Genomic DNA, 27336 nt, shown 5'->3' on the forward strand with positions numbered 1-27336 from the left:
CAAAGCATCAGATAAAACATCTGGCATGGATTTTTCTTTTGGGGAAGGTTTTTTTAAACTAAAAATTCTATTTTTATAATAATAGCAGTTATGGAGCTGTTCAGATTTTCCGTTAACACTTGTATCTGTACTGGTAATTTTAGTTTTTAAAAAGTTTGTCAATTTCACCTGAGTTTAAATCAATTCATAATATTTTCTTGTTACATGCTTAGTATCTGTGGAATCTGTGGTGGTATCCTCACCTTCACTGGTTTGTTTTTTTTTTCCATTTTTCTCTAGGGTTTATGGATTTTATTAATCTTTACAAAGAAATAACTTGTGTCTTTGTTAGTTTTTTCTATTGTTTATTTCTGTTTGTCTCTTTTTATTTCCTCCTACTTTCTTTGGGTTTGATTTGCTCATTTTTTTTCAAAGTTTTTTAAGTTAAAAGTTAGGTAATTTATTTTAAACCTTATTACTTTCTTTCTTTTTTTAAGATTTTATTTATTTGACAGAGAGAAAGATCACAAGTAGGTGGAGAGGCAGGCAGAGAGAGAGAGAGAGGAGGAAGCAGGTTTCCTGCTGAGCAGAGAGCCCGATGAGGGGCTCGATCCCAGAACCCTGGGATCATGACCTGAGCCAAAGCAGAGGCTTAAGCCACTGAGCCATGTAGGTGCCCTAAAACCTTCTTACTTTCTAATAAAAACATTTAAAACTACAAACTTCTTTCTTAGTGCTGCTTTGTCTGCATCCTACAATTACATATATTTATCTTTATTTTCATTCCATATAAAATAGTTTTTAATGTTCTTTCCACTTTAATCTACAGGTCATTTTAAAATACATTATTTAATTTCCAAAAGTCAATTTAATTCTTTGTTTTTATAGTTTTACTTTTTTTGCTGAATTTCCCTATCCATGCACTCCTTATGACAGTCTTACCCTTTAGATCCTTGAATAAATTTATATGACCTATAGTAATGTATATCACCTTGATTTCCATTCCTTTTGAATGCTTTGACTCTTGACTATGAGTCACAATTTTCAGTTTCTTTATATATATATATATAGTTTTTTATTTTTATTACTGGATACTGGATATTATAGAAGATATGTCCATCTAGCCAGAAATTTACTGGATAATAACTTGAACTTGTGGACCCTTGGTATTATATTTTCTATGGTGAATCTGCTTAGGATTTTTTCTCATTCTTAGAATCCTTAGATCTGGGTAATAGCATTCACTCAGCAAATTTTTCTTCTGGGTTTCAATGGAAAACCTAAGGTGTTTACTAAACCCCTTTCTTAGATGGATCCAGGTTTCAAAACATCTCCTCTGCAATAGACAGTGTCGGGAGCCACGCTGGCAGAACAAGAACAAAATGGCGCATGTGCTTTTGAGGAACTAGATGTGATTGGCTGACAGCTATGTAAGAGGTGCATGAACACTGCAGGACGCTTAGGTGGTGGAAGGGAATGATCATGCGCGCGCTGCATGTAAGGGCTGCTCATTGGCTGTTACAAACTGTATATATATGTGTGAACTTCCATGTAGGGGAGGAGCGCGGGGCCGCGGGAGCGGTGGACCAGCACGGGTTCCCGGTGCTGCGGCGCGGTGCGCGTGGCGGAGACCCCCGGGGCCCCCGGTCCGGCCGCTTCAAGCGGGGCGTCCCAGGGACAGGGCTGCCCCCAGATCATGGCGCAGGAGGAGAGGCTATGAGGAGAGCGCAATAAAGAAGCTTGCCACCCTGTGTGCCCCCGGGTCGTTCTTGATGGCGAGAGCGACAAGACAGCAGCTGAAATTTCTGCTATGATTTTTTTTTTTTTCTGCTATGATTTTTAACTCCAGCTTTTTCTTTCTTTTCTGCTGCTTGGAGCTTCTCCTATACACATACGGTTAAAGATCTGATAGAAATTTATATACAGATTTAGAGATTTTACCCTCTAAAGATCCCTCCCCCCCATATTTTATAGCTGTCCTCTCAGTCTTAAATATGATTCTTTGAAACATCAAACCAATAAAACGATAACATTCTGCTTGAGATCTAGCTGCCCCCATGCCATGGGGATTGGTGTATGTCTTCATGGTAAAACTATGTAATGGATATTTCATCTAGTTTTGTTTTCTTCGTCCAGGTATTTGATTCCCTCAAGTTTCTCCCTCCTTTGGATGCCCTAGTGCTTATCAATTTTTTTTATTCTATCCAGAGCTTATCATTGTTATAGGGATTGTAAGGGAATTGCCCCATCCAAGCTACCCTGCCATTACTGCTACTCAAATGCCTTCAATATTCTTTTAATGACATGTTTTCTGCATAAATGACCTGCATTGATTTAGTCAAGAATTTTGTAACTAGCACTAGTTACTTTGTTTGTAGCTAGCACTAATACTGATGGGAAATTAAGATTGACACAAATTATCTAGTTATACCCAGGTGTTTAAATCTTTAAAATCCAATTCCCTGCATGGAGCACTGGGTTTTATACACAAATAATGAATCATGGAACACTACATCAAAAACTAATGATGTATTGTATGGTGACTAGCATAACATAATGAAAAAAATCCAATTCTCATAAGTATTACCTTTTTTTTTCAGTTTACAAATTTATTTATTTTGTCTTAATTTTTTTAATTTTTAATTTTTTTAAATTTATTTTTTATTTTCAGCATAACAGTATTCATTATTTTTGCACCACACCCAGTGCTCCATGCAATCCGTGCCCTCTATAATACCCACCACCTGGTACCCCAACCTCCCACCCCCTGCCCCTTCAAAACCCTCAGATTGTTTTTCAGAGTCCATAGTCTCTCATGGTTCACCTCCCCTTCCAATTTCCCCCAACTCCCTTCTCCTCTCTATGTCCCCATGTCCTCCATGCTATTTGTTATGATCCACAAATAAGTGAAACCATATGATAATTGACTCTCTCTTCTTGACTTATTTCACTCAGCATAATCTCTTCCTTACCTTTTGAAAACACTATCTAGGTAGACCTTTTAAATACCACTTATTTTTTAACTTTTTTTGAAAATTCATGAGCAAGTGTTATTTCATGGAAGCTTACTCTTTTTGTATGTGGCAGAATTGTCAAACTGACTTTAAAATGGTAACAGAAACACTACTTTTCCAATGGGGTTGCATCAGTTAGGACTCCTGGTGACAAGTTATAGAAAATCATCTTGGGTTCACATTGACAAAAAAGATCACTTGGCTCTCTAGATCCCAGATACGCTAGAAGAATTAAATTGTGGTAAGATGGGTTCGGTGGTGGAGTGGGGGAGAGCCTAGATGGCTCAGTCTGTTGGGCAGCTCCCTTCAGCTCAGGTCATGATTCCAGGGTCCTGAGATTTAGCTCCACATTGTGCCTTCTGCTCAGTGGGAAGCCTGCTTCTCCCTCTCCCTCTACCACTCCCCTAACTTGTTCTCTCTCTCTCTCTTTCAAACAAATAAAATCTTTTTAAAAATAAAAATAAAAAATAAATAAATTATGGTTAGGGGATGGATGAATTTGGAATTAAAGTCCAGGCAATCAAGAGTTGAAGGACTCTGCTATTTCCTTGTTCTGTTTCTATCTGACCATTGCCTTCTTTCTCTTACCACCTGAGCAAAGTTTGCTACCAATACCTACTGAGTTTTACATACAAAAAAGTTCAAGAAAAAAAAAAGAGAGAAATTCTCTTTCTTTGATACAGTTAGAAAAATACCGTGGATAGATGCTAATAAGCTCACTTAGACCATCATTTACTATGAGACAAAAAGGCAAGTTCAAGCAAAACCATCTCAAACAGACATGGAAAGTGGTGGTTGGGGGGACTCATGCCAGAAAATGGAAGAGACGAGATAAATCCCTTAAATTCCCCCCCACCCCAGATAGCATTTATAATGGTGGAATGAATGTAGGAGAAAAGAACTTGGAGTGTAGAAGACAAACTTTGAAAATTAGGTCAATTTTCTGTTTAAAATACATTGAGTGGTTAATATGAGGGCTGTATTACCTATGCCTAAAAATCTCTAATGCACAAAACCTGCCTGAGTAAATATGAAGTAAAGTAAATAGCATGGGCTTTGAATACAGCAGACTGGGTTTAAATTAGAGCTGGTGTATCATAATTATTAACTATTTAACTATGAGCAATCTAAGTAATCTCTTTCCCAACATTTCCTTCATCTCTCAATAACTCTGATAAAAATTACTTAGTAGGCTTGTGGGGACGAAATAAAAAGACACAATAGTAGAGGTACTAAAAAAAATCCTAATAGAGCACATTTAGAGTCAGAGCTTGTTTCCTTTTACAATACCAACAATTTTATTTTCTTTCTGAGGTTTTAAAAATTTAAATCCATGTATCTGATTTATTTGTACTTTGGAGAGAATAACGTAGAACAAGAATCAAAAAAAAGTAATTCTCCTTCTGGCTATTTTGCTATTACAAATCCGGGGCAAATTCATTAAAATAGAGATTCCAAAAAAACATTCAAGAAAGAGCATTGATTGCCACTTTATTACATTATTTATTAAGCATTTAATGGTAAGGTTTCACATAATTCTCAATGCGCTCCCTTCTCCTCCTCTGCTTCTCTTCCTGCTACTTCCTCTCCTTTTTCCACTACTCATTCAACCTAACAGTCATCTAAAGGAAAAATTAATTTGGGATACTCACCATAATGCCACAAAAGTTCGTTCCCTAGACTTTAAACGAATCGATTTCAGGATGTCTGGGTGGCTCAGTCCATTAAGCCTTGTGGGACTCTCGGTTTCCACTCAGGCCATGATCTCACAGTTGTGAGACTGAATTCCACGTTGGGTTCCACACTCAGCACAAAGTCTGCTTAGTATTCTCCCCCTGCCCTCCCCTTCGGCTCCCCTCCCCTGTTCGTACACTCTCTCTAAAATAAATAAATAAAAATCTTTTTTAAAAAATGATTTCATCACAATACTTTACTTAGCCCAAGCTTAGGAGAAAATTTTAACTTATCCTATAAAAGAGAAAAATGTGTTTTACTACGTTCAAAGAAAGTAAGTTGAAATACATAATTCAAAGACAGAGGTAAACCGTTAGTTCAACCTGGTGTGAACACTACAGCTCTGTTAGAAACAGAACGTGCACACTCATGTTAGTGCATATTTTTCTCGGTCATGCAGTCAATAATATGAGAGAGAAGGACAAATGAAGGATGTTATTCATTCAATCAAGGCCCATTGATCTTTATTTCTTTTAAATTTTCTATTGAGGTATAATTGACAAATAACATTATATTGGTTTCAGGGATACAACATAATGATTCGATATTTGTATACATTGTGAATTTATCACCACAATAAAAACTAGTTACCGTCTGATCCCATGCGATGTAATTTTTAGGATTTACTTTCCTGACAACTTTCAAGTAGGCACTACTATATTATTTTTTTAAATTTATTTTTTTATAAACATATAATGTATTTTTATCCCCAGGGGTACAGGTCTGTGAATCGCCAGGTTTACACACTTCACAGCACTCACCATAGCACATACCCTCCCTAATGTCCATAACCCCACCACCCTCTCCCTACCCCCCTCCCCCCAGCAACACTCAGTTTGTTTTGTGAGATTAAGAGTCACTTATGGTTTCTCTCCCTCCCAATCCCCCTTGTTTCATTTACTATATTATTGACTATAGTCACCATGCTGCACAATACATCTCCATGACTGACTTACATTATGACTGGAAGTTTGTACATCTAACCCCTTTGCCTATTTCACCCATTCCCCAAGCTCCTTTCCCCCTGGCAACCAACAGTCTGTTCTCTGTATTTTTTACCAGTTTTATTTTGTTTCATTGTTTATTTGTTTGGTTTTCTAGATTCCACATGTAAGTAATATCATAGGGTATTTGTCTTTCTCTGACTTATTTCATTAGCATAATTCCCTTAAATTCTATCCATGTTTCACAAATAGCAAGATTTCATTTTTAATGAGTGTTTTGAAAGATTGAGGATTTTATGAAAGATTAAGATTTCATATCTATCTATCTATATATTATAATTCAATATGGTTCCATACAATTTCTAAGAATGTTTCTGTGAAAACTGCTATTGAGTTTTGACAAGGGTTGCACTGAATCTGTATAATGCTCTGGGTAATGTTGATATTTAACAATAACACATTTAACAATCCATGAGCTTTCCATTTATTTCTGTCTTCTTCAGTTTTTTTCATCAGTATCTTAAAGCATTCAGTACACAGGCCTTTTATCCCCTTGGTTAAATTTATTCCTTGATATTTTATTCTTTTTGATGCAGTTATAACTGGGGCTGTTTTTAAAATTTCTCCTTCAATAGTTTCTTGTTAGTGCTTAGAAATGCAACTCATTTTTGTATTTATTTTGTACCCTGCACTTTACCAAATTTATTATATTTTTTCATCCCCTCCCTTTCAGCTTGTGTGTGTGTTTATATCTGAAGTGAGTCTCTTGTAAGCAGCATATAGATGAGTCTTATTTTTTAATCCATTTAGTCACTATATGTTTTTTTTATGAGAAATTTAATCCTTTTACATATAGAGTGATTATTGATAGGTGTGACCTTATTGCCATTCTGTTCATTTTTTTCTGACTGTTTTTGTAGCTGCTTTCTGTTCCTTTCTTCTCTTGCTCTCTTTCCGTATGTTTTGATGACTTTTTTTGGTGTTATGTTTAGATTCCTTTCTTGTAATCTTTTGTGACTCTACTTTAGGTTTTTGCTTTATGGGTACCATAATGTTCACATACATCAACATCATTCATATATATATGTATATATATATAATATATGGTATAATATGCTATATGTTACATGTTATTGTGTTATAATATGTTATTATGTTATGTGTAATGTTATATAATATATAACATCATATATATGACATATATAATGATGATATAATATCATACACATCATGGTGTTACATATATGATGTTATATATATATTATGTATGATGTTTTATATATATAGATATACACCTTTTTTTTAAAAAAAGATTTTATTTATTTATTTGACAGACAGAGATCACAAGTAGGCAGAGAGGCAGCCAGAGAGAGAAAGGAGGAAGCAGGTGCCCTGCTGAGCAGAGAGCCTGATGCAGGGCTCTATCCCAGGACCCTGAGATCATGACCTGAGCTGAAGGCAGAGGCTTTAAACCACTGAACCACCCAGGCACCCCTGATATATACCTTTTTATAGATAGTACATATATAAAATATATATATATATAGCCATATATATAACATAGCCATATATATGGATGTTGTATACATTGTATATGCATATATAAAACATATATGTAACCATATATAATATAACAGATGTCATAACCCCATATATATATGTGTGTATATATACACACATATATATATATATTTGAATATAGCTGTTCCTCCTTTGGTCTGCAAAGTTTCTGCTGAAAAAATTTGCTGACAGTCTTCCTGGAGTTCCTGTGTATGTAAAAAGTTGTTTTTTTCTTGCTGCTTTTAATATTTTCTCTTTGTCTTTAACTTTTGCCATTTTAATTATAATGTGTCTTGGTGTGAAATTCTTTGGGTTCATTTGATATGGAACTTTGGGCCTACTGGACCTGGATGTCTGTTCCTTTTCCAGGGTAGGGAAGTTTTCTGCTATTGTTTCTTCAAATAAATTTTCCAAACTTTTCTCTCTCTCTTCTCCTTCTAGGACCCCAATAATGTGAATATTATTACTCTTGATGTTGCACTATTGTCCTTTAACCTATTTTCACTTTTTGAAATTATTTTGGATTTTGCTTCTTTGTTTTGGAGAGCTCCACTATTCTGTATTCTAGATCCCTGATTTGCTCTTCTACTTCATCTAGTCTGCTGTATTTATCAGTTCGGCTATTGTATTCTTCAGCTCTGTGACTTCTGTTTGGTACTTATATTTTCTTTCTTTGTTGATGCTCCTATTGTGTTCTTCCATTCTTATCTTGAGTTTGGTGGCCATCTTTATGGTCATTATTTTGAATTTTTTTTTAATCAGGTAGATTACTTATCTCCATTTCACCTAGGTATTTTCCTGAGATTTTATCTTATTTTTTCATTTGGAATATATTCCTCTGATTCTTCATTTTCTTTGACTCTCTGTGTTTCTATGTAGTAGGCAAAAGAGCTACATTTCCAGTCTTGAGGGATACACATTGTGTAGGTGATGAGTTTTATTGTTTAACCTTACCCTGGCTGTTGGGTAAAGGTCCCAACCCTTTATGTTTGTTTAATCAGCCTGAGTTATTCTTGATAGGTTCTATTGTTGAAGGTGTTCCAAGATCTATCTCTGTTCCAAGGGGAACAATCTCAGTTAGTACCTAGTTGCAGGCTGATTGGAGGCCAGATCTTTAGGCCACAGCTTTTAAAGTATGCAAATATTTATAATCCCATGGGGCCACAATCATAAACCCTGTAGGCTTCCAGACAAGGATATCTGGACTTGTCCCCTGGGTGACTCTTGCAAAACTCAGGGCTCCAGAGGGTGTATCATCTCTTTTCTGTGAGGTATTGGTGAGCTGTAACAAGGCCAGGGAAGAGTACAGTGATGGTGTCTCTCTGCCCATGTTCCCTGAGACCTTCTTCTTATTCTTTAGGTGTATGGTAGATCTGAAGCCTGTCCCTAAGGCTGAAACTCCACACAAGTAAGTAGGCCTTTTCCACAGGAAGACTGTGGATGTGTTTCAGTCTACTGTTTGCAATGTCCTGAAGATGATAAACTGCCAAGAATTTTCTTTCCAATTGTTACAGTCCTATGGAGCCCATGAATGCAAGCCCCCATGTCTACTAGGGCCAGACAGTCAAGGGACATCCTTTCTGCAGAGTGCACATGGCTGCAAGCTTTAGCAATACCTCTGGAGAGTGCAAGAGTCGGGCATGCCCACCAGCCTTAGGAAGGCAGTAGGAGAATGCTTTGGCTATGTGTGTTCATCAGCTTCTGCAAGGCAGTGAGAAAATGCCATACCTGCATGCACATATCATCTCCAGAAAGGCAACAAGAGAATGCTGTGATTACTTGTACCCTTCAGCCCCAGCAAAGCAGTAGAAGAGTGCTGTGTTGGCACATGCCGTTCTTCACTAGAGGAAGAATGCACAAAAATCACTAGCCAAAGCCTCCATCTCTGGAGAATATTCTAAGTGTCCTCTGAACCTTAAGCCGATGCTTCAAGATTAGCAAATGAATCTCCTCCGCATATAGTCTAGATGCTTTTCAAAGGTCTTGAGCTGTTTTTGCCCTAGGTTCTATGGCAAGTAAGACCACAAGTCCTTTAAAAAGTGTATTTAAGAGACACCTTTGTGGCTTAGTCAGTTAAATGTCTGCCTTTGAGTCAGGTCATTATAAAAGAGTCCTGGGATTGGGTCCCGTATTGGGGTTCTTGCTCAGTGGGGAGCCCGCTTCTTCCTCTTCCTCTGCCTTCCTCTCTGCATGCTTGTGCCCTCTTTCATGCGCATGTGCGCTCTCTCTCTCTCAAATAAATAAAATCTTTTAAAAAAAAAGTGTATTTAAATTCCCTTATAGATCCCTTGGATGTAAATTCTATTGCTTTCCTAAGCCAAACATTTAAGAGCTCATGGCTCCTCTGAAGGTCCCAAGTGTTGGGGTACCTGATGTGGGACACAAACCCCTTGCTCCTTCAGGAGAAAGTCCAGACTTATGGAGTCCCACACCAGGGGTGAGGTTTTTGGTGAGACCACGTCTCTGCCTCTCCTACTCACCTCAGTGTAGTTGTTTTATCCTTTGTTGCAGAGGAGCAGTTCAGCTATTTCCAGTTCTTTTTCAGAGGATATTGTTCTACATGTAACTATAGATTTGGTGTGCCCGTGGGAGGAGGTAAGTTCAGGATCTTCCTATGCCAACATCTTCCTATCCCCCCTCCCACACTGATGACTAGATTTGTGAATCATAAATCTTACTGAGATAATTGGGACTCTTCCAAAAACTGGGATTAATATTGTTAATACATTCATTGGTCCTACTGCTCTCCTTGTCTTACATCTTCCTAATGTGGCACATAGGCCCTTCACCATCTGGCATCTAAATGCATCTCTAGCCCTGTCTGAAACTGCATTACTTTAGAACCCTACACTTCACCAGTCATCCCCCTCTAGATCCTTCCCCGATTCCTCCAAACAGAAGGCATTCCTGGATGGGTCTGCATCAGCACATTGCTGAAGTCCTCTATAATTGAGCTGAATATGGGCATGATAATAATGTGTTTATCTGTCTATCTATTGCTATGCAATGAGCAACTTGAAAGCAAAGCCTTTTATGTAATTTTTAAGTTGTTTTCATTGTGGTATACCTAGCATACCTTCACATAAAGTATACAATTTGATAAGCAAGAAAGAAGAATGAAAGACCACATTACATCTTCAGGGGATCATCCCACCACAAGCAGCATTGGATTAGACAACATTCCTAAGTCATACGCGTGGTTATATTCAGGTCTTATCTGTGTACCTGGAAACATCAAAGAACAACTAAGCCAGGGACAAAAATAAAGACAGGAGTAGCCACCCTCCAGGGAAGGGTCTTCACTAGTTAGATCCACCAACTGTTCCCACTAGAATCAGTTTCCCTTACCAGAAAACAGAAACTCAGAGCCCATGGCAAACACAATATACATAACCTCCCAGAAAGAGCAGCAGATTAAATTCATCAGCTGTTTCTGACTAGAAAATTAATTTGTGTCTGAAGCTAAGGCCTGGAAGGATTGGTGAAGGTTGAAGTTGAGATGGACCTGCCTTCCTAACATAAAACTGTGCACTTGGAAAAGAAGGAGGATACAATACACATTAATTCCTTCTTTCCTCTGGCACCTAACGGTAGCTGTTCTTTTCAGATGTCCATCCCAGCTCCACAACCAGCTCTGGATGTACCTGTTCATCAGTTTGGGTAGTTACCTGGAGCTATGGGGTTTCTTAATAGCAAGATAGTATAATGTCCACTAACTGAATAATGCTTAGGATTGTCTTAGTTGTTGTTGTTTTGCAACCACTTCATTATAAATTGAGTGTTCAGAAGCTCCATTTCTGTCGGTTCACCCTTGATTAAACACAGTCAGCCCATGGCCTACCAGGTCATGGCTAGTACACAAAAACAGCCCAATAGTCCCCAGTAAGTCCCTGCTTACACTAGACCCACTGCCCTTTTTCCAAAATCATCAATTTCATTCTGGATTTTGTTACTAGTTCACTCAGTTTTGGAGACCAGTCAGGCTTTGTTTTACTTTTTAGGAAAGACTGGATACTGGTTCCAACTCCACCACTGTTCAGTTGCATGCATTTCTGAAAGTCACTTTATCACCTTCTATGCCAGCATTTCTCAACACAAATGGCTCATTAGAGTACCAGTACCTGGGACTTGCTCTCAGAAATCGCAATTCAGTTGCCCCACAGTTAGGATATCATCCCTACATGTTTAGGAACCACAAAACCACTGGTTCTTAATCACCTGGGAGGTGATTAAAATGCATACTTCTAGCATTCACTCACCCACTCATACCTGCTGCCTTTAGAGAGTCTGATTTAGAACATTTGATTAGAGATTAAGGATTTTCTATTTTAATGAAACTAAAACTCTCCCTGGTGGTCCAGGGAGAAATCTTTGAGAAATACTGATTAAAAAGAAGAAGGGTCTATACCATATGGCCTTTGGGTCTATCTCAGAGCTAATGTTCTACAATTTGGAATTGCTCCCCATCAGAAGGAGTGAATGATTCCAACACTTTGATCCTGTGGAGTTTTAAGAACAATTATCTTAAGATAAAGAGCCTATCTGTCCCTTCACAGACTGTCTTTCTCTCCCCAGACTTGGTGATTACTCAATGTGTACTCCTGTTCCTACACCCTTCTGCTCTCAAGTTTTAGAAACCAATGCTATTGACAATAAAATTTAAGAAGCATGAAACATTCTGGACTAATTTCCAGACCTGATTACTGGATTTCTATCCGGACCACATGAAATAAAGCCTTCCCACCTTAGACCTTAATCCTGTACAGACTCCTATGTTGCAACTTGTGCCTGAATCATTGTCTTGAAAACTGAGATGAAAGCCGGGCCATCTTGCTGCCTTCCCCATCCCTTTTGCCATGTAAAGTAACATTCACAGATTCTAGGGATTAGCACATGAATATCTTTGGGGGCCATTATTGTGCCTACTACAAACTTAATGACTAAAATGTAGGCCAATAAAGGACAGAGAAGAAGGATGAAAAGTATTAGGACAGGTTCATTTGGTGGTGACAGAAAGTCAACTTAAATTAACTTAAGCCACAGAGGGGAATTTGAAATTAACTTAGGCCATACGTAAGCAAACTTCCAAAAAAGAAGGAGTGGGGACAACTCATCTTCAAGATAACAGGATCCAGGACTGCAGTACTAGTAATTCTTCGACTCTCATCTTTTGTTTCATTTTTTTTGCATCTTAATGCAAGTCAGCTGATAATATCCAAAACATATAAGAAACTCAACCTTAAAAATGAAGGAAAACCTGTCATTTGTAACATACAGATGCACTTAGCATTGTGATAAGTAAAATAAAGCAGACACAGAAAGACAAATACTATATGGTTCCACTTCCATGTGGAATCTAAAATAACAAATTCCAAGAAGCAGAGAGTAGAATGGTGGTTGCCAAGGGCTGTAGGGAGGGGAAATGGGGAAGTTTTAGTTATGCAAGGTAAATAAAATCTGGAGATCTGCAGCATAGTGTAGTATGGCATTTCTCTGGATTTCCCATTAAGGAGAAGAAGGCATTGGAATGGTGATCTTCACAGCTTCTCTGCTCATAAAGCCTTTGACACTGGGATTTCCTCATCATATGGATTGGCTCTATGTTTCAGATCCATGTTCTTAGATCTTAGGTGATAGTTTGTTGATGTTGTTTGATTCTTTAAAATTAAAGCCAACTGAATCACTTGACATTTCTCTTTATATGTCATAAATGAAGATGCCAGGAACTGCTCATAGATTTCTCACCTTCTAGCTGAGCAAGAGTGCTATGGCCAGAGAGATTAAGCCAAAAAGAATCTTAAAAGTGCAAATTCTCAGTTTTTCAGTTCCAGTTAAAATGAAAAGAGGCCAGTGTCACTGTTTTGTCAATATTAGGCAAGTAGCACCCAAATCCACTTCTTTGGAACATTCTCTCCGTCAACAGCGATAAGAAAGGAGTCTTTACTTCCACATTACTGAGAGCTGCTGTTTGACCATGCATTTCTAACAGATGCTGGAATAATTTCTCATTCACATGAACTTTACAAGGTAGGTAAAATTAAAATACCTCATTTTTAAACCTAACCTTCCAAACTAGCCACTTTTCAGCCACCAACTATGGTAATATATCGAGGAAAAGTTAAGCCTTGCAAGAAGGAATTATTTCTCCCCATCTTTAGCCCTCTCTTGAGACAAAATAACAGCTAAAACCTCTAGCAGTACTAAATCCCAAAACTTATGTACCAGGAAGTTCAATCTAAAAAGAGAGGGCACTTTTGACCTGGATTTCCTGAAGTACTCCTACATGGTTTTCTTTTTACTCATACCCATTATATACTCCTTTCTCCAATTTATGTTTTTCAAGACTACATCAAAAGGAAGGAAAGGGAAGGGGATTTAAAAAGCAGGATTGTCAAAATAAATAAATTGGAAAAAAAAAATGAAAATAAATAAATAAATAAACCTGCAAAAAAAAAAATAAAATAAAAATAAAAAGCAGGATTGTCACTATAAAAAAAAAAACACACTTTTTGTCACTCTTAACTACAGAGAACAAACTGAGGGTTCCTGGAGGGGAGAAGGGTGGTGGGACGTGCTCCGTGGGCGATGGTAGGAGTGCACTTGTCGGCGTGAGCACTGGACGTTGAACGTAAGTGATGATCCACTAAATTCTACTCCTGAAACCAGTACTACACTATATGTTAATTTAACTAACTTGAATTTAACTTTTTTTTAAAGAGTATTTCTCTGCTTCTCCCTTGCTTCCATGTTGAAGAAACAAAAACTTCTCCTAAATAATTCAGGGAATCTTGGAATCTTGGAGGGTATCCGGCTTGAGCTCAATCGCCATGTATTCATCATTTTTCTCCACTCTTCACCTGTGTGGCTCTGCTTCTCTCTTCTTCTCTCCCTCTCTCTCTCTCTCTCTCACTCTCCCTTACCCCCAGGCTTATCTGGCTTCCTGGCTGGCCAGTACCTCTACTCTTCATCAACAGGTGTTTCAACAGTACCACTCTAAGTGGGGCAATTATATTCCTACCCCTCCTGGGGCCCCTTTTTGCTAGAAATTGCCACTGAATGACCTATATGGATCCCACTAAACTCTCTTTTATTACTTACCCTATATCATTATGGTCCCTTCTCCCAGGATTTGAGGTGTGACACATGAGGACTAGGTTAGACAGTTCTTAGAATAATAAGCACGGAGCTGTGCTCAAAATCACCCTTCCTCTCTGACTTAGCCAGTTTTCCTTAGAGTAAATGTGTAATTCTTCCTTTGGCATGCTTTCCTTTTCCAGAAATATCTGGTATCTACTTATCTGGTGTTCTAAACAGACCCAGGTTGGTCTGAATCAGGGTGAACACAGAAAACATACTCCGATACATAAGTATCTCCCAAAGTTCCTAGAACTTGTTATTTCACAAAGAAAATTAAAATATCCTAATTATTGGCTCACAATTGTCATATTTTCATCACTAATATATATGTACAACACCTTCTAGATGCCAACTACTGGGCAAGAAATGGGGACATATTGTTGAACAGGACTATAAACCATGCTTTCACTCAATGATCTACAGTCCATTAGAAGAGATAGATCAGATTTGTAAACTAGTAATTGCAAGAGTGTAATAAATGATACACACATTTATGTTCTAGGTACATCAGTAGCCCAAAGCCTAGAGATAACTCTGCTTAAAGATGGAGAATCAGATAAAAAATTGTGAAGAAGCTTCAACTGTAACCTACAGAATCACTAGGTCATCAAAAGATGTGGGTGGAGTAAATGACATGGACCAGGAAAAACACAAAAAAGCATATTCAGGGGCAGTTAGGAGTTATAGCTCAAATGTAGGGCATGAAAAATGGAGTGGAAGAAGTTCAGCGTAGGGAGGTGGGAAGAGGGTACAACAAGAAGGCTGGTATCCTATGCTAAGGAGCTGAACCTCATCTTTTCAGCAATGGAGAGCCATTGAAATATTTCAAGAAAGGGAGAGGTGGATGTGGCAGATTGATGGAGGCAAACTTGGAGAAAATGCTCCATGGAGGTAAGAATATGATAAGCATGTTGGGGTGTAACCAGATCATTAAAGCTGATGTGGAAGTGTGGAAGTGTCTAAAAACAAGTACTTAGGCTCATGTGCTAATTTCTACAGCCTGCTTCCTAGCACTATGCCCCACCACCTTTGGGGTCTGCCCTGGATCTAAATTTAAAGAGCCTTTCTTTGGTTATGTGGTGACAAGTCCTAAACTGAGCTTAAGGGAGGAAGCTTTTGCCAGGACCCATTATAAAATGGCCAATTAATATGGTCCTCTACCCCTTGCTTACACAGCACCAATATGTGAAAGTTGATGTTGAGAAATGCTTGTGTTACACCACTTGTTTTGTACACCTTTGCCTTCATCATTATATTTTTCCCTCACTGTTGAGCTCAGCCTACACAAAGAAGAAAAAAATGGTACCAGATGGTGTTGCTATGTAGAAAGCTTTCAATGTCCCAAGGAGGGTTCCAGAAACCTCTTTCGGCTTATTTGTAGGTCTCTAGGAACCCACACAACAGGTCACTCTCAGCTCTGCTTGCCAACCCCAGCAGGTAGCAACTGAAATGCAACCACTCGTAATGTGACAACTAAATCTCACCCAATTTCTACAAGATACTGAAGAACCAGAGCTTAAACATTGATCCAACAGGTAGGGGGCTGCCAAAGCTTGTAAGATTTCAGAGATTCCAGTTGGTTTTCACATGAAACATAAAATCTCAGAGTTGGATATTTGTATTTTTAACAGCTCAATAACTGATTCTGATGTGCTGTCAAGTCTGGGAGCTTCTGGTGATATTGATAATGTTTGAGTTCTATCTCAAATATCTCTTCTGATCAGTTGACCAACAAAACACTTTCAGCAACAAGACCTCACTTCCTCCCTCCATAGTCCACTTCCTATTTAAACAAGTGAAACTAGGGGCACTTGGGTGGCTCAGTCCATTAAGTGTCTACCTTAGGCTCACGTCATGGTATCTGGGTCCTGGGATTGAACCCCGCATACAGCTCCCTGCAACCGCTCCTCCCTCTACCTCTTCCCCTCCCCCTGCTCATGCTCTCTCTGTCTCTCTCTCACTCTCTCAAATAAATAAAATCTTTATTTAAAAAAAAAACAAGTTTGGGCCACCCGGGTGGCTCAGTGGTTTAAAGCCTCTGCCTTAGGCTTAGATCATGATCTCAGCATCCTGGGATCGAGCCTCGCTTCAGGCTCTCTGCTTAGCAGGGAGCCTGCTTCCTCCTCTCTCTCTGCCTGCCTCTCTGCCTACTTGTGATCTCTGTCTGTCAAATAAATAAATAAAAATCTTAAAAAAAAAAAAAAAACAAGTTAAACCATTATGAAGTGCTTTTCTATATAATCCATGGCAGGGCTCCCTTCCTGTCCCTATGTGGAGAAGTTATGAGGGGAATACAGGAAATCCACTCTGCCATCTGCATTGACCGCCAGGACACCTGATGATGGGTGGTCTTCTCAACACAGGTAACTCCAAGGGAAGGTCAACACTCTTCCTTCCATCTGCCATGCTTCCCAAGAAATATCACCAGGTGCTATCTGGAACAGTTTCATTTGTGAATAATCCTGTACCCTCTTCCTTAAAGAAACAGACACAGAACTCAAATGAAAGTATAAGGAGCTCTTTTACTATGATTCAAGCAAGCACCAAAACAATAAAGACAGAAGGTTATGACTTGCTCAAAATCACTTATGACTTTTGGAGGAGGTGTCAGAGGACTTATGGTTGGGACCCTTATTGGCTGGACATGTAGATGTTCTGCATCTCCTTATCCTTATCCTTCTCAGTGACCCTCTTGTTGTTCCCAGTTCGTGTCTTCCTCCTATAGTCACGACTCAACACTACCCCTATAAGAAAACTCCAGCCTCTTTACTTAAGAAAGGAAGACAAATCACCAAGGGACTTTCCCTATATGCTAGTGGAGGCTTCTTTCTGCCCAGTCTTCCTAAGCTTTCAGGGAACTGCTGAAGGCTTGGACCCTGAGAATGAGAAAAAGAAGACGGTGACTCCTATTCCATTTCATTCTGTCCTCCAGTAAGGGTTGCAACCTGTGTTTAATGGTATTTCTTAAAGGCAAACACATCTCTCCTTAGCAAATAATCATTTTCTTCCAAAAACAACCATTTCATAAATCTCTTATTAGCACAACTTTGACTAAATCCCTTGTGAAATGTAACATCGTGGGCATTATTGAACCAAGGAGCATTTTAGCACCCTTCATCCATCTGTTTACCTTATAAAAGCTACAACATTGGCTGAGGTCTGGGGAGGTTACTAGGGATAGGCAGCACTGTTCCCAGAGATACTTTTTTTTGAACTCCAACTTGTTCTTCTAATGGAAAGCAGTGTTTTCAGTTTACTCATACCCGGGTTAACTTCAAATCTCTCTGCCAGGGTTGTCCTCCTTTTGTTATTCAGGAGATCAACAAAGCATCACCCATCATAGAAATACAAATAATTTATCAAAGGCACGTTCCTTTGAGAGAATAGTGTAACAAAGGTCAGTTTTTATACCCTCCTCTGGCACAATCACCATTCTCAGAGAGAGAATACATAACTGTACAGACAATTATTTTTGATGTGATAACTTTTCATACTCTACTACTCACTAAAAAAGTACTAGGCTTTATTTTTCAGATCCATATGTTTTTGAGACTTTTCCCATTACACAAGAGTTTCTTGAGGCAGAAATACACTGTTTTGCATAATAGTAATGCCCTGGGTCATAGTGAGCCTAATACAAATGAGGAGTTCAAGCTATGTTTCCTAGAATGGAATGGATGGAAGTAAGCATAAATATGGATGGATGGATTGGGTGGATGGACAGATGGACAGATGGATGTGTGGATGGATATCATGGGCCTAATGGGGCTCCAGCAGTGCAAATATCCCACACCTTTATGCTGTAGGTTTAAAATTGTGATTTCCCAGCCAAGATTTGAGGTGAAGAGGAGTCCTGGTTCTTACCTTAGGAGATGTGATTGCCGTATTCTGTTGATTTTAGCTATTGCCCAAGCCAAGCAAAAGCAGATCCTGCTTATAAACATGATTACACCAGATGGGAAACTGATTAGACAAGCCAGCTGACAATATCTGTTCATCTTAATTAGGGCAGTGTTTGAAGATGACTGCCTGAAATTCAATCTGATCACAACCAGAAGCACTGGAAATTGCCAAATTTACTGTTTCTTCCCTAAGAACATGAGTCTGGGATGACTGTAATTTCTTTAAAAAAAAAAAAAAACTATTTCAGAGGAAAATTGATCTCATTTCTTAGGGCATCATTTGAGGGAGGTCCAAGTCGTGAGAGATAAATACGGAAAATGACAAAATCAATCAAAAGTTGATGATAAACAAGAAACTAGAGACTACCATTTATTTCTACAGGATTAGAATATTTTTTTTAAAAAGAGAAATGAAAGCCCACATAACTGTTATATTTTATTGCCTCCCTCAGGGTGTCAAAATCCATGATTTTCTAAAATAAACAGTAGATTTTGCAAGTTGGTCCTGAACAAACACAGATACTTATTAACTGGGTGTAACCTAGGGCAGAGCAATTAATCACTTTGAAACTCAATTTCCCTGTGCAAAAAAAAAAAATCAAAAAGAGAAAGCTCAACCTCTCCATCCCAGGTGCACATTAAAGAGGTACACAAGCCATCAGTCCCACACCCTGTTCTAAGTCATCTGCATATGGTAATTTCTTGATCCTGGTTGGAGGAGGTACTATTCCACAGGAGGATCCTGCAGCACTAAGAAGTTAAATAACTTCAAGGCCAAATGCTTAGCAAGCAGAAGATCTGTAATCAAAACCTAAGAAGTCTCACCCTAGAGCTCTCTGCTATACTGTCTCACACAGTTAGCTTTCAAGAAGTATTTCCTGAATGGGTAGATGAGAAGAAGAGAGAGGAAGGGAAGAATGAATGGGTGGCCTGGCTGATAGATATCTCTTAAAATCAGTACAGTAATTCCATACTTTTTGCAATTCAGGCTATGGACAAACCTTCTCATTATAATGTGACATTCTTGGTAGGTCAGCTTATGAGGGAAATCCTTATGTAATTGGGCCAATGCATAGGGTATCCCCCACCTGAAGCAAGAACATAATGCTTATGACAAATTAACAAATTCAGATTAATGTTTAGTTGTCATTCTCTAAACTTGGTTAATATGAGTCAGTCTGTGAGAGAAGAGTCCACCTCCTTTGGCTGACAAGGCACCTTTAAGAGTCTACAAAATCAGACTGTGGGCCATACGGAATCTACCCTAGGATACGCCAGCCTTCAGGCTCTTTACAGAGCCTGCTTGCCAGCCTTAGGCAGGAAGGGTGCCCTGGGAGCCAACAGGCTTTCCTCCTAATGTCTTTACAGCCAGTGGCTTATTTCTGTATTTCCCTGCCTCTCCTGCAGTGAACACTAGTCCTATGAGACTCTGTGAAGAGATACACAGTTGACCCTTGAATAACATGATAGTTAGGGGTGCTGATGCCACCCCTACCCGCCCCAGAGTTGAAAATCTGTGTATAACTTTGATTCCCCAAAAACTTAACTACTGTTGACTAGAAGCCTATTCATTAACATCAATAGTCAACTAGCATATATTTTGTATGTTATATGTAATATATACTGTATTCTTACAATAAAGCAAGCTGGAGATAAGAAAATGTTATTAAGAAAATCATAGAAAAAAAATAAAATCATAGGAAAGACAAAATACTTTCACAGTACTGTACTGTATTTTTTGAAAAATTATCCACATATAAGCAGACCAGCGCAGTTCAAACTGTGTTGTCCAAAGGTTAACTGTATAGCCAAATAATGCATATTACAATCTCAAAAGGTTTTAAAAATTCTTTTAAAAAATGTATTCAGATACAACCTGATGTTTTCCAATCTTCTTGGCAATGATGCCATTTTTTTCCCCAAAGTTATGTGGGGAAAAAAATGGCTTCATTGCCAAGAAGATTGGAAAACATCAGGTTGTATCATAACTTTCTTTAACATATCCTGGAAAATTCAATTCAACAAGCAAACAAAAAAATGAGTGTATACTTCATACAAAATAGTGGTCCTAGGTTCTGGGGAAGTTTCAAGGATGAATCTAGGAGAAGGGACTTACAGTTCTGAATGTTCAGTGTTTGTAAGTTACTTTGATCTTACTGAATGCAATCTTCACACACACACAAAAGTGTCCGAAGGAGACATCTCTACTCTCATTTTACAGTGAGGAAACTGAGTTCAAAGACATGAAGTCTTTTTGCTCATGGCCCTCCAGATATTAACTAGTATGGCTGCCTTTGAAGCCATGTTTGTTGCACAGCAGATTTGATATTCTTACAGTTCTATAACATGGGTCTTTTTAACTTACAGTTGAACAGAATAGACATGTCTGTGATTGTAAAATAGATGATAGAAAGCCCAGTGTCCTCAGGGAGGGATAGAAACTGTGCCTGCTATTGGGCATTCAAAGGAACACAACATTACTTTCATCTAGAAGATTCAAGAAAGGTTTGATTTATGAGGTGGTGTTTGAGCACAGACTAGATGGGAAGAAGTCATTCCATATGGTGAAAACAGGGAAACAAACTTGGAAAATCTTAACTGTGTATAAAGAGAATCATCAATAACCTACACGAGAGTAAATATTCTCTTCTCTATAAAGCAGTTAAATCATGGAGTACCTAATACGAGCAGGACATGATGAAGATATTAAAGTAGACAGAAAGTCCCTGATTTCATGGCAGTTTTACAGCATAGTAGGGCAACCTTCCCTGTAAGCAACCAACAAACTTGTGGAAACACAAGTGCTATGGGAAAGCAGAGGAGGTCCAGATTGGTTTCAAACAGAGCAAATCATTAAGAGCTTCCTGGAAGAGTGGAATTTAGGTTGGAGATGTATTTTTTTTTAATATTTTATTTATTTATTTGACAGACAGAGATCACAAGTAGGCAGAGAGGCAGGCAGAGAGAGAGGAGGAGGAAGCAGGCTCTCCGCGGAGCAGAGAACTCAATGCGGGTCTTGATCCCAGGACCTTGGATTCATGACATGAGCGGAAGGCAGAGGCTTTAACCCACTGAGCCACCCAGGCACCCCTAGGTTGGAGATGTATTTAAACAAGAAAATGCCATAGAAGATGGGCCTGTGAAGCAAAAGCATCCAATTGAGCCACAGGACAGAGTAAAAAGCATAGAGAAAGATGAAACATTTAGAATGAATGGGCAGAGCAGCCCAGAATCTGGGAGAGATCCCTCCATGGCCAGAGCACAGAGAAGACAAGGCATACAGGCTCTGAATCTGCCTTTATCTGTGCTATATTCACTTTTTTTTTTTTTATTAAAAAAGGATTGCTTTGCTTAACAACAACTCAAAGCTGGAGCAGATAGAAGTTGGGTATAATGGTAGAGAAGATTGGAAAAGAAAAACATGATCAGTGATTCAACAGATTAACTCCAGGCCAAGGACTCTAGGTTAATTTAGTAGTCAATGAGTAGTATCAATTTTTTAAAATAAAGATGTAAAATGGAGACAAATGCCTCACAGTTGGCCCCATAGTTTGTTGCTGGAGAGAATTGTGATGGTCCTGACTTACAGACTCAGTTTCCTTTACTATCTGTCCTCTGCCGATCACAGCCATGATCCTTGTGGGGCAGCAACATCAGACTGAAACCAGGCCAGAATATTCTTGACCGTCCTTTCATCATCAAACAACGGGTCCTCTCAAGACAAAGTCGCTTCTCCGCCATTATTGCTCCAGCAAAGACTACGAGAACCAATGTAACAAACTAGGATACCATCCCAGGAATGCTATTTGATAGAAAATTTACCCTTCTTAATGCCCTTTTTTTGTCTCTGACTCCTCGGATTGAAGTGGAGAATTGGTATCATTAAGAAGAAAATAAAACATACAGCTTCCATTGAAATGTTTCTCTCAGAGAAAAGTGTTTGCAGTGAACTAGTAAAAACTATCCCAGTTTAGGTCAAATGTTAGGGTGCAAGCCCCTCACCCCCCATTAACAGAAATTTTATCTCATCTATTCTAGTTTCCCTAGTACATAATTCAGGGGTGTTTGCTAAATGGTCATTACTGAAAGAACACCTAGAAATGAAAAAAATCCAATGCCATTTGGCCCTATTTTAAGAATTTCAAGAATTGCTACCAAATCACTGAGATATTGCAAATAAGAACATAAATTACCATTTCAGTTTTAAAATGTTTTCTGGGGAATGAGAGAATATCGTAGTCAGTAGCTGTAGAAGAATCTCAACAGGGTTCCAGAATGCTCTGATTTCAACCCATGGGTGCCAATGCCAATATTCATAAGCTCACCAATATGGAAGAATTTTCCTCTCTTTTGAAAGATTGGTTTTAATGTTGAATAAAGATCAGGGATCAGAGGACAAATGAACCAGTTTTCAGTCCTCAGAAATATAATTTTTCAAGCAAACTGAATTAGATTAGCTCGAACATGAATTTTCAAGCAAAGTAAGATTAACTCAGTAATATCACTTTGCCATGAAACATAAACATTCTACAGACAGGCAGCATATGATAGCCTCGTCACGCACCTTTCCAGCTGTACATGTGTCCTGGGTATTTGCCTGTCATCTCTCCAGCCCATCCCCACCCTTCTCTATTCTGCTCTACAGGGCTGGGTGTTCGCAGGCTCTGCTGCTGGGTCTCCCTCACCTGCTGGTTTCCTGTTTGATTCTAGTAATAGGAGGAGCTGGCAAAAGATCAGAAGGCAGGAAGACAAGAGAGGCCTCTGTTTGTGGCCCTAAGAGGGTGACGGTTGCTGGATACTGGTGGGTGTGTTCATCTGGATTATTTCAGAATCTGGCAACGCAAGCCAATTCCAGACTTAGATGCCCAGGTCTCTTTTCGGGGTATTCCTAACTGGTTTCTATGGGGTGGGGAGCTCAGCTTCAATTACATATACACGGTTCTCCTTGAAGTATCATCTCTTCTTTCTTTCTGTTCGTTCCTCTAGTGACCCCTAAGTGATTCAGGAGGTATCTAACTCTTGAGTTTTAATTTCCTCATTTCTAAAATTGGGCTAATCCTGTCTGCGGGGGTAAAAGGGGAGACAATTAGGATTTTTTAGAAATCCTATGCACTAAAAAATGTATAGTGACCCTCCCCATGTAAAATTAAAAAAAATAATAATAATAAACAGAAATATAAAGAAATCCACAAAATTCTGATTTCTAGCATAATGAATTTAAGAATGTTTTTATGTTTTTATTTTTTTAAGCGGGCTCCACACCCAGCATGGAACCCAACATGAGGCTTGAACTCACAACCCTGAGATCAAGACCTAAGTTGGGATCAGGAGTCGACATTTAACCAAAAGAACCACTGAGATACCCTAATAATATTTTTAATATTAAAAAAAATAGTGGTGCCCCTGCATTTCTGGTATCCTAATTATATACTTTGCCCACCTATTGTGAACTAGCACTTATAATTCCCAAAATATAGGGTAATTCTGAGCATCAGCAATAAGATATATAAAACACCTAGCTTAGTGTCTGGCCCATAATAGGATTCATATCTATGGCAGTGATGATTATTTGTATTGTAGACCATTTTCACAGAGCCCATATTTTCTTAATACTTGTCACACTTTTTAATGTCATTGCTATTATAATATCTTAGATTATATTCCCATTATGCCTCCTCACAGCTAAAGGTGATGATCTTGGGAAGCCCCAAGCCGAGACTGCACAAGTAATAAAAATGAAAATCTTTCTTGATTCATTTGAATTTGTTACAAGCCATAAGCCAGAAAGTTGACACTCTTCCTAATAAAATATATTACATAGCCTACTTAATTCTAAAGGGAAATAAATGAACATTTACTGTTGCCTGTTTTATGTATGAGATGATTTGCTAGGTATCTTTATCTGGATTATCTCATTTAGTCTTGTTAAACCAACTAGTTAGAAGATGATTTACTTTATTAATTGGACAAACATAAACAAAGACAATGGATATTGCCTGTCCTAATTAATAAGCAAGTATGTATTATATTAGGAAGAGACTCATTCATGTAACCAAGATTTATTGCACGCTTGCTAAGTGCCAGGAATTGTATTAACAACTAAGGAAACAGATTAAAATAAAAGACATACAGGAACTGACTCCTACTGCCAGCTGCCTGAGTAGTGGCTGCCAAGGGCTTACAGGTGAGCTCCCAGGAAGAGCAGTTTCATCCAGAAAAGCCTGCGAGTCTCAGCCTCCCACCAGGGCAGCCCAGACAAATGACTGGTATGAGGGTACAAAAAGCTCAACACTTGCCTTCAGGTGCGACAATTCCAAGATGCCGTTCACACTCCAGAGCTCTCCACAGGATCAGGCTGAGGTTCAACTCTGGTGCAGTCATTTCATCTTTTCTTATCTTCTTCATCACCCTGGTCTGTCTCCTTCCCTTTATTACAGGTTCTTCCTGAGAGCAATCCTTCGATAACCCCCTTGAACAGAGCATCCCAGAGTCTGCTTCTAGAGAAGCAGGTCTCATCTTGTCCTCAGGGAGCTTTTTGACTAGTAGAGAAACATACCTGTAGACATACAAACAAACAAAAATAAATCATAACATACAGGCATGAATACAAACAAAGTCTGCAGGTGCACAGGCATCAAGATGGGGGATTCTGTGCTCAACCTCCTTCAGGTGGTGTTTGGGTGAAAGTCAGATAAAAATCCACCCAGAATTCAAGTACAGCAGGGCATAGTCTCTAGAGTGGGGTCATCAAACTTTTCCTTAGAGAACCAGATAGTAGATATTGTAGGCCTTTCAGGCCAAGACGAGAAATTGAGTATATCATATGGGTACTTACATAACCAAGTGAAACATGACCATGGGTAGACCATGTCTACTGACTAGATTTGGCCAGTAGACATATCTAGGACAGTGCTCTTCAAACACTGCTGTGCCTGGCAACCAGCAGAGGTTATTGGGAAAACATAGATTCTGATTTCAGTACATCTGGGTGGTGCCTGAAAATCTGCATTTATAACCAGCCTCTAGGGGATGCTGATGCCGCTGGTCCACAGACCACACTTTGAGTACCAAGGCTCTAGACGGACAGGGATGGTAAGAGGAGAAATTCTAAGAGGAAAAAAAAATGGTTAACTCAGTAGTAGTTAGGAGCAGAGGAAGCAATGGAGAGTCTCCAGGATGAGGTCAGAGGAAGTCCAGATCATTTAATTAACAGTCAACTCATTGCAAATCATGGCTGTAAGCCCCATGAGGAAAGAATCCAAGCTTCCACAATCATAAGCATATATTTTCAAAGAATCATCTAGAAGGTAGTGCAGCAGGGAAAGAAGAACCTGTGCAGTCAATCAGGGTAGGAAGAGCCAGCCGCTGGCAGAAATGTAATAGATCAAGGGATGGTACACTGGCTATGGCTCAGATATCGGTGTTTCTGGGGCTGGCAAATCATCACTCAGAGATTTGGGTTCCTGCTCAACTCTTGACTAAGTTCATCAGTAGCCTAACATGTGTCATCTAATGACTTTGAGCTTCAGAGGTCTAACCTGAACATGCAAATATATCTACCTCAGAGAGTCATCATGAGGGTTAAATAAGATCTCGTCTCTGAAGGCAGCTGGCATGGACTCACCAAGTAAAGTTTGCTTGCCCTCCCTCTTCCCTTGGCAAAGACTTTGGCATGGTCACTTGTTTGTTGAAATGTGCAAGGATGGAGCCAGCAGTTGGAAGAGAAGACTGCATTTCATAAATAGTTTTGCTTATGAACACATGAACTCTCTCTGAAAAGATCTCCAAAGAGTTGATAACATTAATGGCAGCCAGTTGGGGGAACTGAATGCATGAGGGACACAGATGAGAGATAAACTTGTGTGTCTCTTGACTCTGTTGCATGTAAGTACATTGCTCATTTTAAACAGAATTACACACACACACACACACACACACACACACACACACATTAGATTGCTGAGTGGATCCATGATACAGATTTGTGAATGAGGTCTATTGGCAACAGCGGTGAGTGCGGGCAGTTTCAGTGTGTGACTGAATTTCTGTCCAGGAAACCAGAAAACTGGACTGGGGAGCTGACTTTGGGTTTTATTTCTAAACACTTTTATACCCAAGAAGTTGCACTAAGATTGTTCTGGAAGGCTGTAGAAGTTCGTTGCTTCACTCAGCACCCATTCCAAACCTATTCTTTCCTACTTTTTTTTTTTTTTTGCTTAAGGAATTAATTTTCCAGCCTTCCTTATAGCTAGAGGGGCCATACAACAGAGCTCTAGCAACTGAGAAATCAGCAGAAGTCTGCTGGTGCCACCTCTTGCCTTTTGTCCTTCTTCTGTCAGTCATGCAGGCCCAATGGCTAGAGCCCCAGCAGTCATTGTGTAACCACAGGGATGAGAGCCACAGGCAGAGGTCAGTACAGCAGGAAGACAGATGGTGCCTGAGCTCCTACAGTACCAGTGAGCTGCCACCTGAGTTCTTCCTTTGTACTTCTGTAAGAAAAACTAATCCCCTACTTGCTTACACTACTTTATTTTCTTTCATCATCTTTTTTTTTCTTTTTTTTTCCAATTTATTTATTTTCAGAAAAACAGTATTCATTATTTTTTCACCACACACAGTGCTCCATGCAAGCCGTGCCCTCTATAATACCCACCACCTGGTACCCCAACCTCCCACCCCCCCCGCCACTTCAAACCCCTCAGACTGTTTTTCAGAGTCCATAGTCTCTCATGGTTCACCTCCCCTTCCAATTTACCCAAATTCCCTACTCCTCTCTAACGCCCCTTGTCCTCCATGCTATTGGTTATGCTCCACAAATAAGTGAATTCTACCAAACCTTCAAAGAAGAAATAACACCTATTCTCCTGAAGCTGTTTCAAAAAATTGAAGCAGAAGGAAAACTTCCAGACTCTTTCTATGAAGCCAGCATTACCCTGATCCCCAAACCAGGCAAGGACCCTACCAAAAAGGAGAATTTCAGACCAATATCACTGATGAATATGGATGCTAAGATTCTCAACAAGATCCTAGCCAACAGGATCCAACAGCACATTAAAAAGATTATCC

The sequence above is a fragment of the Neovison vison genome, chromosome 13 (genome assembly GCF_020171115.1).
Source record: "Neovison vison isolate M4711 chromosome 13, ASM_NN_V1, whole genome shotgun sequence".
Taxonomy (NCBI): domain Eukaryota; kingdom Metazoa; phylum Chordata; class Mammalia; order Carnivora; family Mustelidae; genus Neogale; species Neogale vison.